This window comes from Rhyacophila brunnea, unplaced genomic scaffold (assembly GCF_057557595.1).
Source record: "Rhyacophila brunnea isolate RB1 unplaced genomic scaffold, BYU_Rbru_1.0 scaffold_7, whole genome shotgun sequence".
Lineage (NCBI taxonomy): Eukaryota > Metazoa > Arthropoda > Insecta > Trichoptera > Rhyacophilidae > Rhyacophila > Rhyacophila brunnea.
In genome coordinates, this window is record NW_028233339.1 from 12,822,330 (window position 1) to 12,836,027 (window position 13,698).

A 13,698-nucleotide genomic window follows, 5' to 3' on the forward strand; every position below is an offset into this window, starting at 1 on the left:
TTGTTTCTAAACACCTCAACCGATGTACCTATCAACCACAAAAATGATATGGAATAGGTAGGAAGGTAGTGTCATATTTATATATATGGGTACTGTGTCCATGGCCCCCACAAAGGGGGGGCTGACAGGGCTCTAGCCTGGGGGCCCGGGCTCACAAAGGGCCCGGCGAGTCGAGTCGACCAGGTATATTATTTTATGGTTATGTTTATCATACATTATTTTTTAAGCTTTCTCTAAGCTAAGTAGGATTTGGCATTACATTCTATATAGAGGTGGTATGAGCGCGTGGCAAAATTCGTGCCAAAGAATACTGGGATGTACTGATATCCTGGTTTGGCATGGGTTTGGCCATGGCCCCCACATCCAGAAGCGGGCCCTCAGGCTAGGATCTTTGACGGGGCCCCTACCTATCCCTAAAGATAAAGGCAGTGTGACACTCTACAGTAGCGTTTTCCAAATGGTGTACGCGGTAAAATTAATGTGTATATTTAGTGTTTTTGTATATTTTAATTCATCTATTTGAATTATGAAGTTCTCGGGTATCGATATACAATTAAAAATTGTGTCGTACAACCACATAATTTAAAATAATAATATTATTGAAGATAAATAGCGCCGACTACTTACTACTTACCTACTTACGTTTATCAGGTGATTTTTTTTTACTATTCGAGAGAATTTGTGATGTGTGTTTAAATCACTTATCTGGTCGATTCGCCACGCCGGACCCTTCCCTTGAACCCGGCCCCCCAGGCTAGAGCCCTGTCAGCCGGTCAGCGCGTTTGGGAAATCAGATCAGAGTGTATTTTTGGCGTGTGACATGTAATACATAATTTATTTTTTCACACGAAAAAAACGCACTCGATTGGATTCGAACCACCGATTGTTCGGTTATCAGCCGAACGCCCTACCTTTACGCCACAGTATGATACTGTAATCGTGACGATTATACAGTATAATAATATTATAGTTTAGAATTGTTCCGTTGCCTAGACAGCGAATTTATTATTGTCGGCCATTTGCAATTCCTTACGTAAATAAACGATTAAACGTCAGTTAGTAATATAAGTTAAAGTGTATAGAAATAAACCAACGGCGTTCCAATAAGCGGTCCCTTTTCTTGAGTGTGTAATTTAACAAGATAATTAAGAGCTAGTCAAAGAATCTAGTTAATCACACGTTTTGTTTTTGTTTTGTTACGTCAAAGAAGTATAACTTCTAACGCGCGTACATAAGTACACACACTGATTTTTTTAAGAAGGTTGGTTTTAAATCTAGTATAGAGTTTTCGCCATTGGTTTCTAATACATATTAATATATTATATGCTATTAAAATGAGTAGGGAAAAAAAATTTTGATTTGAAAAATGTTACCGATCTATACTCCAGAGAAAATCAATATTTTTACGTTTGTTTTAAAGCGCTCGAAATGGAAAAGTTTACGAACCGGAGCGCTCGACAGTTTTCTGAAGATATTTCAATAGTTATCAAATTTTATGGGTATGTCATAAAAATAAGTGTGTTAGATTTTCTATTTTTGACCTATCTGTTTCAAATGGTCAAATTATTTTTTCCACGAGACGGAGCGATAATTTTATCGATTTCACGAACAGGAACGGCGCTCCGGTGCGCTCCTGTCCATTTCAAGCCCTTTTTAAAAACTTTTTTCAGATAAGCTTAACACAATCTTCAAGCCAAACTCGCTAATATAAAATGATGATGAAAAGTAATAAAGCCTACTAAACTTTATATTAACAGATAAAACAAAACATAATATGATAGGTATGATACTTATCGACCAAAATTGTAAAATTAAAAAGCGCAATTTCTACATTTTTTTACACATTGTTTAAATTTGCTTATTCCTTAAAATATATTACGTTAGGAATAGATATATGCTATTGACAAAAATCCTAAACAATCTAATCCAAAAATCAGAGGATTTTGGTATTAAGAAGACGAGCGGGATTGCGAACTCTAGTTTATCTTCAAACCCATTACCCACGGTCCAAGAGTTGTGGTTGTGCTTTAGGGAATACCCTAAAGAGGGATCATCCCATTTGTTTACTGTTTCGATGAAAACACGTGTCCTATAAGCGGTTACATGTAAGTTGTACGTATGCAGTTCATCGTGGGACACTTATTCGTGCGCCTCAGTACGTGAAACATGAGTTCGTATAACATTTTATCAAATGACGAGTTCTTCGTTGAACATTTCACCGTGGAATACATTTGTACGTATTTTACAAAATGCGGCGATAGTTTGCAAATAGTACTGTTCCAATTAGATTGACCCTAACCTAACCTAACCTATTAAAGACATCTCATAAAATTCGCCACATGTTGTAGCATACGTACAAATATACTCCACGGTGAAATGTTCAACGAAGAACTCGTCATTTGATTAAATGTTACACGTACTGCGGCGCACGAATAAATGTCCTACGATGAACTGTTTACGTACAAATTTCCGTATACGCCTACAAGCACGACTAAAATGAACTGATATCGTTATAAACCTGATAGACGGTAATCTTTCTACGTTCATTTATACGTTTTGAATGACGGTTTCCATTCCGGTTTTCAAAATTTTCATTACTTTACACTTCGTTTCTACATTATTTACTAACCTTACCCAATAAATATAGGGATATGTACCTATTGTTATAGGAAAATGAAACCAACCATAAATTCTTACAATCACAATCACGATTATGGCTGAATATTTTAACTTTTCTTTTTAAAATTTCTTCAGACATTAACTTATTATTTATAATAATAATTATTTGCTCTAATCTAGAAAAATCTTTAACTTTGGACTTTCTCCTGACATTGTGGGAAAGTTTGAAGAAATTAAAAAAATATACATCTTGTTACTATGTTTTATATCTTATCACATCTCATCACTACTAAATTGATAAATTTATCACTGTTCATCTTGAGCACTGAATCAGACTGGAGTACTTACTTAATAATGGTGTTCCTATAATTTATTATTTATCATTAACTGGTTCGGCAAAATATAAAAAAAACAGTTTATCAGTAACTTGTACTTCTTGCAGACAGTAGTTAGTCTATTAAATTGTAGATTATTTTTGTTGTTTTAGTTTCTCTCCTCCCGAAGTTTGGTGATCATTATGACTGTCTTCATTTTGAAAACACATTGAAAATAATTACAAGATAAAAATAACTTTTTATATACAACGTTTTTAAATTATCTGTTGAATCATATAAACTTGACTTGACTAGCTTAAACGATCAAAAAAAAATTGTAAGTACTTGATAGAAATAGTACTGAAATGTCATGTAGATTTCCATAGTAACGCACGTATATATTAGGATCAATAATTTAGTTGCTAGAACCCACTTAGCAACCAATAATAGTTTTACTTTTTACGGATTTCTTCCGAAATAACTTTTCATACAAAACAGAATTAACTGAAAATGAAATCAATTCTACTTAAAGATGGCTAAAAGTATTAAAAAAATGCATTGGCATCATGTTCTGATATATTCTAAAAGTTTCAAATGTCTAGCTAGTCGGTAAGTTAGTTAAAAATCGATTGCATGATTTGTACCGGACGAATAAGAATACGAGCTAAGAAAAACGTTGTAATAATGACATTGTATTGAGACTAAACGTTCAGTAAATTTCTGTGGCCAGTTTTTTATAAACACTAAAGACGAAAAGGTTGTCATATTATTGTATGATGTGGACAGAATATATTACGATCATTACTAATTATTAATAATATTGGTTATTTTATAATTTTTATTCACCTTGAGTGATGTTATAGGTGTGAATGCAATATCGCGGAAGAGCATTTTCCACCCCCACAATTATGTTTTTGCGGAATTCTATTAAACGTGACCAACAAACTAATAGTTTTCTAGTTACCGGTTAACAATACCAGCAAAACGGCCGATAAATCATTAAAAATAGCCTGTTAAATACTGCTAAACCACATTGGAATTATGCAAAAGGTAACCCACGTACCCACTATCGAACAAGATCTTCTTGTCAACGTGTTAAAACTGTTTTAAAACTTTTTAACCGAACTTTGACTGCAACGACTTCCGGTTATCGACGAGTTGTCCACGTGTTAAAATTGTGAACTAACAAGCCCTTCCTATTTAGTTAATCGCACTTCGACTCCAGCTCCAGTTATTGCCTAGATCTTCTTGTCAGACATTATTTTTTGTTTTTCCTGGACATTTCCATATATTTCATTCGCTTTGTATCGCTTGGTCTTACGCCAACGACAATAATACTATGTCGTAGGCTAATTATTATTATCAATAGGACGTAATGAAGTTGATGTAAACAATGCCTGTAGCGAGCATGGACTACACTCGTTCAATTCGTTTTACTGCGTCACAATAAGGGTTTTCTAACGTGTTTTCAATTTGTTTTCATCATAATATATATATATAACTAGTTGGGCTCCACGCACTGGTCGCCTACGATAGTACAACCTCCACCTGAACCCTCCCTTCGAAATGAATTATTTAAATTTCATTACCTCAAAAATTATATAGACGACAACCATGTTTTTTTACATTTCAACTTTCACTTCTTCAAATGTACGAAATTGTAAGCCTCTGAGTGACGGGATATAAGTGAAAATGCCTTTTGAGGGGGACTGAAAAACGTGGCAGAAAATTGTTACAGATTTTCATTTTATATAATAGAATAGTAGTGAAAACAGAGTAGCAAAAAATATTAAATTCGATAAAAAATGTACTTTTGGGAGATGATTTAAATTTATTTTATTTTGTTAACTGTCAATTCATGGTGGAACTGCGTTGTATTGTTGTTTAATTTAATAAAACGCATTTTTTGTAGTACTTATTCCACTTTTAATAAATGAATTAGGACCGGTTTCATCCGCCTCAGAGGAACATTTTCAACTATAGGTAAGTACTACAAAAAAATGCGTTTTATTAAATTAAACAACAAGATAATTTTAGATATGATCTGGCGCAATCCGCAATACATGTATAATTTCTGCCACGCAGTATTCACGACCCTTCAGAAACCTTTCACATTGATTACTACACATGGCATGGCTCAAGTATTAATTAGATTTTCGGTAACTCACTGTGTTAATGACATCATTTAATTGGTTGCATTTCCTAGTTGTTTGGTGCGTGCCGATTCATACCTGCGCATCTATTCTATACACAGGACTGGTATCTGCAGCTATCGAAGGTAGTTTTTCATATGTTTGTATCGAAGTATTATAATTGTTACAATAAGCTAGCCGCCGAAACAGTCAAAACTGTCTATCTAGCTCTAAAATTTAGCACACCCAAGGAGGTGGTGTTAAAACATAGCACTTATTGTAACAATTACAACTAATTTATTGTAATTGTTACAATACGTGCTAATACTTCGATACAAATCTACCCTCGATACAGTCTTGTGTATAGAATATAATATAATGCGCAGAAATATGTTTTGAGTTTTTTTTATAAATTTACTGTAGTCCAAATAAAACTATTATGCTATTTTTATACAAGAACACCTCAGTCACCTGCGCTTTGCAGATGATATTGTTATACTCTCACTGCTTTTCTGTATTTATTATGGCACCCAACTCGAGCAAGTCAGCAGCTACGTCTATCTCGGACAGCAGTGGGTCTATTCTATACTTATCGAACACTAAATTGATAAATAGTATCAAACTTAGGGTAGGTTTGTATCAAAATATTAGCACTTATTGTAACAATTACACGAAGCTGGTTTTTATTGTTGCAATAAGTGCTATATTTTAACAGCACCTATCTTGCTGCTGTTAAAATATCGCACTTATTGCAACAATAAAAACCAGCTTCGTGTAATTGTTACAATAAGTGCTAATATTTTCATACAAACCTACCCTAAGTTTGATAATATTTATCACTTTAGCGGTCGATAAGCATAGAATAGACCCACAGGTGTCCATAGACGGAAGCATGCACGATGAAATTGCTCGAAGAACAAAGCTGGGATGGAGTGCTATCGGACGTCTGAATAGTATCTTCAAGAGTGACCTACCATTATGTCTTAAGCGTAGGGTGTTCAACCAATGTGTGCAACCCGTGCTCACGTATGGCTGCGAGACGTGGACCCTCAACACGAGAGATGTCCAAAGGCTAAGAGTCACACAGCGAGGCATGGAGAGGTGCATGTTGGGCGTCACGCGAAAGGACCGTAAGAGAAACGAATGGGTTAGGAAGCAGACAAGAGTACGCGATGTAATAGACGTTGCCAAACAGCCAAATGGAGATGGGCGGGGCACATTGCTCGCCGAAAGGACGGCCGCTGGACAAATGCCGTCATCCAATGGTACCCAAGGGGTACGAAACGGCCACAGGGTCGCCCTAAAAGCCGCTGGATTGACGAACTGGTAAAGTTCGGCGGAAATACGTGGCAGCGAACGACACAGGACCGAGAGAGTTGGAGAAAGCTTGGGGAGGCCTTCATCCAGCAGTGGATTGACCCCGGCTGATGATGACGATGATACAAGTTTGATAATTATCAACTGTTTAAGATTTGAATAGTTAGCACGTTATACTGACTGTTGACTGGCATGCCGTGCTTATTAAGTGAAGGTAGTGGTTAAATTGTAATCCCAAAGGCTCCGGAGGCTGTTGTGACGGTTTGATTTTTTGATTTTTTTCTCTTATTGTGCACTTTACGCACGGTGTCACAATCGAATGATACTTTAAAATCAAATCACCAATCATTATTGAGCGAAATACTTTAGAATATATAGGTAAAAAAAGCTGTTTCTTCGAATAATTTACAAGGGGAAAAAGAAAGAGGCGATCAAAACAAACAAAACCCGCGCCGCAGGCAACGTGTAACGGCTTGAATAAATAAATACACACGAAGGGTAGCATGAAACAAAAGTTTCAATACTGTTGATTTAGGGTAAACAACTTATTTTCTTTTACTTGCAATTATTCCTTTTATTAATATATGCGTGGTCAATTTATCCGTCCGTGCATTTTCACGCGATTAATAATAATAATTATCTGCGGCTAATAATTTTGTCATTGATCCATCAAACGGTTCTCAAGAATCGGAGCAACACTATTAACTAGGCGGTACTGTGATACCTGAATCGTATATATATATATGAAACTGCAGCGAAGACGTCAGTTAAATATAATATACTAATCAATATTCTATTGTATTCTATTATACTCAAAATCTATCAAAAATGGCAATCTCAAAGGTGCAGTTAATATCTTTAATACTTGCAGCTTCGGCAGTGCATCAAGCACAATCTGCACTTTTTAGAATTCCCGATTGTTCAATGGACAGATCTAACCTCGTTATTGGAAATAAGGATCCATCAGATTATTTGCTGTACAGGTATGTGAAATCTCAAGTTACTATATTAGATATTATACTATAGGGGAAGGGAAGTGCGGGGGGACATGCTCGGCGTAGGTCAAAATTGAGTTTTTATTGTATTTTCAAACCATGATCTTGGACACTCCTTAAACGTTGTAGATAATCTATTTATATACTGCACTATACATTTAACGCCACTGCACATTCATATACCGAAATATGACTATATTCTAAAACATTAGAGCGAGAGGTTTAAAAGAATACTATTTTATGTAACAAAAATACTTTATGCAGTCATCAAATGTTTAAAATAAATATAAAGGATAATAAGGCTTCAAAATTATATAAATAGATTATCTACAACGTTTAAGGAGTGTCCAGGATCATGGTTTGAAAGTACAATAAAAACTCAATTTTGACCTACGCTGAGCATGTGGGGCGTTAAGGAAATATATAAAAAAACAGAAAACATTACACCTACAATTTAATTTAATTTATATATCGTATTCAATAATATAATATGCACTATGATAAATAACATAAGAAATAAATTTTTAAAACTTGTTAATTAACAGAAACTTAAACATTATTATTATTGTAAACTCGCTTTGCCCTAACCACACAGACAAAATGGATAGTGGTTAAATTCAGCACTTAAGTCGTAACATCCATTTAAAAAATAGTTTCCATAATTTAAATACGCTGGTGTGTCTTTTATTTTGTTAACTGTCAATTCATGGTGGAACTGCATTGTATTGTTGTTTTTATTTAATAAAACGCATTTTTTTTGTAGTACTTATTCCAATTTTAATCAATAGATTAGGACCGGTTTCGTCCGCCCCAGAGGGACATTTTCAACTCAATGTTCCTGTTGAAAATGTCCCTCTGTGGCGGACGAAACCGGTCCTAATCTATTGATTAAAAATGGAATAAGTACTACAAAAAATGCGTTTTATTAAATAAAAACAACAACACTGATGTGTTGAAATTGGTCTTCAAAATCAGGTTGAGTGTGGTCTTCCTGGAAATTCCTTACCTGGAAATTCAGTTACCTGAATGTTGTATCATCTCTAGTGTTGTACTGATAAACATATTAATAAGTAATTAGATGTGTCCTGTGTTTTAATTTACCTACTAACACTACGGAATTTGTATATTTTTAACTAACATTTTTATTTACGAGGAATAGTTATTAACATGGCCCCCACAAGGGGTGGCTGACAGGGCTCTAGCCTGGGGGCTCGGCGAGTCGAGTCGACCAGATAAGTGAGATAAACACACATTACAAATTTGCTTTAATAGTAAAAAAAGTCGCCCGCGCTATTTGTGCAAATTTGCGCAAAAAGTGCTATTTTCCTTCCGATAATATTATTTTAAATTATGTGGTTGTACGATACAATTTTTAATTGTGTATCAATACTCGACAACTCCATAATTCAAATGGATGTTATATATTCATAAAATACTAAATATACACATTAATTTTACCGCGTACACCATTTGGAAAACGCTACAGTAGAGCGTCACACTGCCTTTATCCTTAGCTATAGGTAGGGGGCCCCGCCAAAGATCCTATCCCGGGGGCCCGTTTCAGGATGTGGGGGCCATGGTTGTTAACCATGATTCTTTCAACAGATTGGGTAAATATAGATTCAGAGACTGGTGCTCTCACATAACATATTAATTAAATAGAAATGTGAGAGTCAGTCGTTATAGACCAAGACTTTGAAGCAAGCTTTGGTTTATGACTGAATGACGTCCCGCCCGACATAGTAACGTCAGCCAGTTGAGTGTCCTTACATATTACCAATATTGAATTAACGTATCGTTTGTGTGATAAAATTTAATCCACATTATGATACATATGTAACTATTGAAAATAACACATTCTTTAATACGTGTTTAAGTTTATTCCATTTACCTACACTCGAAAATTGTACCGTCTCTCAGAGGCATCCATAAGATAACATACTCATCATTATTTTTTCTCTGGATGCTTCACTGTTTACTTGACTGTAGGGCTTCTTGGTCAGATTAAATTAACTTCATTACGCGAACAGAAAGAAAGAGTAACAAAATCGTATATCTGACTAACTCTAATCTAGAAATTTAACCTACTTGATTTAATGTGTCATATAATACTTACCACACACAGATATACCCAAGTCGACTTATCTACCCGAGAAAATCTCTTTTAACCTGTCGTTTACTGCGTTAATAAATTCTGATTTGCCCTGTTTCGTCGCATGGCGCTACCGCTCTGGTTTTACAATATGATAGAATTTTAACATGGTAATTGCGGTTTTGGTAATACATATAAATTAAAAATTTAATATGATTACCTACTTATCATTTATTTTGTCAATATTTCTAAGAATAGCTGGATTATGAGATAAACTAAGGACTAAGTTCATACTATTTAACTATTGAAAACAAAAAAAAATCTATTAATACAACCTCCACTCTGTGGAGGTCCATAATATGATCTTCTTATGATCAGACATGGTTAAAAATCAGTTTATAAAATATAGTATACATAATACTAAAGATATTGTGTAACGTGACTTAACCTTGTCTACTCTGTTCACTTTTTTTCCAAAAAGTATCAGCTACTCTGATTAAAATTCGGGATTTTCTTGGAAATGTTTAAAGTAGAAAATTTGTGATATATAAATAATATATATTAAAAATAATTAATTACTGCTCCAGTGACTGAGAAACGTCAATAGAATTGGCTGTAGTATTTATTTTGAATGTCTAAATAAACCTTATTTTTCAAAATTATGAATTTGAAAAAGGCTTCATTAATTTTTGGACATCGTATTTGATCATTCGTATGACCATTATTGATGAGATGAGTTTTTGGTACACTTCACTAACAATATAATATATATATATATATATTGGACTTAAATAAACTAAAAATATTACGTATGTTTTCAATATATTTTATGGTTATTATTTATATTTATTTATTAATAAAAAAATCTATAGTATTGGTAACATAACCGGAAAACCCAACATAAATACTTGAAACGCTTGCTTCGCTGCAATTGCATTGTTCAAATATAACGTCTCCTTCTAAAAAGTTCACTAGTGACCGGTTAGTACCTACCTGCTAAAAATATGGTACATTTTTGGAACTGTTTAATTTGCGTAAACACTAATTTTTTGTTTCTTTTCTACAGATCCAATGCAACTCGTCTTTCTGTAACCAATGCTGTAGCTTCACAGGATATCGTATATAACGGTTTCGCTGTACAAATCACCCAGATTTCTGCCATGGAGGAAGGTCTTTCTCAAGGTGCCTCAGCTTTCGTCATCGATGGGGGTATTGGAGGAGTCACCGCTACAATCAGATTCACGTCCATGAAATCGAGAGGATATAACTACACTCTTAGCATTTACGGAAAAAATAAAAAAACAAACGAATAGAGAAATTCCCAATATAAAAACGAGTTTAGTCATTATTTTTTTATAGCACATATTATTTCCCACATGTTTGTTTTCCTGTATCTGAATTCAGTTTTTACTTTGTACGATTTAGACGTCGAGATTATTAAAATTCCAATTTCGAAAAATACTCAAACCCGAAATAAAACAATTGTTTATATAAATATTAATATATAAACATGTAGATACTTGTTAGTTTTTAGTTACTTACAATATAATATCATTGTAGTACTCACTTAGATAAATAAATAAACATTTTTTAATATTATATTGTGTTTTCTTTTCATCCGAATTTATAATTTTTTGATTTTAATGTTATATTGTGTTTGAACTGAACTCTGACATTATATAAATACAATATGATTATTTTATATATTTTTTTATTGTGTTTTTATGTTTTATTTGAGATAGTAACAAAATTGTGTAGGTATGTACTTGGCTGTTCCTCGAAGAAGGTTCTATTGCTTTTCCAGGAATGTAAAAGAAAACATTAAAATTTTCTTTGTGTTGTTTCCAATATAATGATTGAACATGAAAAAGCGAAAAAAGTAGCCCCAACGCGTTGTGGACGGTTTTGAATAACCATACACCGAAATCAAACAGTATTTCGGTACAGTGTGTGCAAATGATAAACGGCGACGACGCGTTGTGAATGACTTACAACAGTCGCAAATCAATATTAAATTTGACAATAAAAACATGTACATAACTCTTGTTTTTTTTTGCGTCCAGTTGCTAAATGAACAATTTCAAAGATTCCTGAGATATCCTGCATTTTACAGCAATGTCAAAAACTGTTAGTTTTTTTTTTAATTCATTCATTCATTATTATCCTAATTGGTGTAATGACAGCGAGCCTTTACGGTATTCTATATTATTTTGATGAAAAAGTACTTTGTCTCAAGCTCATGCAGATAATTTTCGATACTACTGCTAAGCACAGTGCCTTTTCCACTCACTGAGGCTTCTCGATATGTGGATATATAATGAGGTATACATACTCGGGCGAATATATTTGCTAAGTTTTGAGGAAAATATAAGGTATACATACTTACACCATTGCCTTACTGCCAGGGAAAATGAAGGATTGAAGATCTAAACTGAGGTGGTCGGAGTGTTTTGAATGGTACACAAAATTCCCAGTATTACGGTAATGGCAAGAGATTGCGGTAGGTATTGGGGAGTAGAGACTGAGTCCCAAGCATTCAAAACCAATGTCGCTAACTGTTATTCATAGAATAGAGCAGAAAAAAATGATAGATTTTCTCAAAATTAAAAAAAAGTGTCTATCAACTACATAGTACTAAAAAACAATACGTAATTATGAATATTGTTTTCACGAGAACAACGATTGAAGAAAATGTATTGTCATTGATTGTCAAAAATTAATGCAAGTACAGAATTTATTATCAGTCAAATATTATATATCGACTATGTAAAGGAAAAGGGTGTAATCCACACATATCAAATTTTACGTTTTTGTTATGGTTTTCGGTCTAAGTTAAAATACAAAATAGTCATAACCTTAAAATGCATAATAATTAATAATTTTTTGCTTTTATGTCCCTAATCTGACGTTAATTACTTATTAAGTTATTTAAAAAAAACAATAAAAATTATGGTTAAGTCGTTTTTACCATGTCACTTCCTTTTTTTTATATTTTACATTGTTAGCAAAAATTAGTTAATAAATCGACATTTGGAGCTTACATCTTTTCGACACCACATATATTTAGTCGTGTGCAACTTTATTATGCAATAAAGCCTATTTTGAAAAAAAAATAAGGTCACGCCCTTTTTCCTTTCTAGAGCCGATATGTAATATTTATTTTATTGGTAAGATAACGTAGGTGATTTCAAGCAAATCAAGCTTTCTAAGAGGAGTTTGAAACTGTCGAAAAACGCTAGATTTAGTTAGATGCATAAACATGCTAGATCTGACAAGAAAAAATGCTCATGTTAAGAGTCACGTTGGTTTGTGGCGTCGATGACGAATGAACCCAATGCAAGAAAATAAAAAAAATATGATTTTTATGAAAATGAAAAACAAAGAAATATTATCATGGATGCGGATATAGACGTTAGCCGGCTCTCACGTCAAAACTCGTCTCGCCTGCAACGTGTCGAATATGTCGATGTGACGTCATCGTTATTCACAAAACACACGTTGCCAAATTGAGCTCCGCAAATTGGTCGAATGCGACTTTTTAGTTTGAAAAAAAAATCTACTGTTGCAATCGACAAGTTGCATGCTTCTCGGGCTGCGAGTGGAAGATGCCAGAACGGATACGAACACCTACGGATTGGTCATTCCTATACGGCTTGCCGACCGCTGCATCCAAATATCTATACTTTTCAAAGGTTACGCGCGATTGTCGCTAGGTAGATGTGCGCGGTATTCATATGCAACACCGGATTGACGTTCTTGGAAGTGTTGATTTATGGCTGTGCGGCAGACGAGCGAGTTTAGATGTGAGAGCCGGCTTAGGGTGATTATATTGATACAAGTGAAACAGTTATGTAAAGTACTTTAATGATTTACATTTTACAGAATATTGTTATTTTTACAGAGTACCTAGGCGATAATACAAGCAGTTCTCACAACAAAAGGGAATGCTTTAATAAATATATATTTACTTTTCTACTTTAATTCGAAGACATCCAAGGATAAACATAAATTTATCAAGAAAGAATAATTGTCAGTTAAAAAAATACACATTGAAACATAATTCACAAGATTTTTTACTGAATATTATAAAAAAATAAATATGTTTACAAAAATAATAAAAAAAAATAATAACTATAATTAGTTTTATTAATATAAAATATTAAAGGTTTTTTACAAAGCACTTTAATTTTATAGGAATAATAATTTAATAACAGTATGTTAATAGTAAT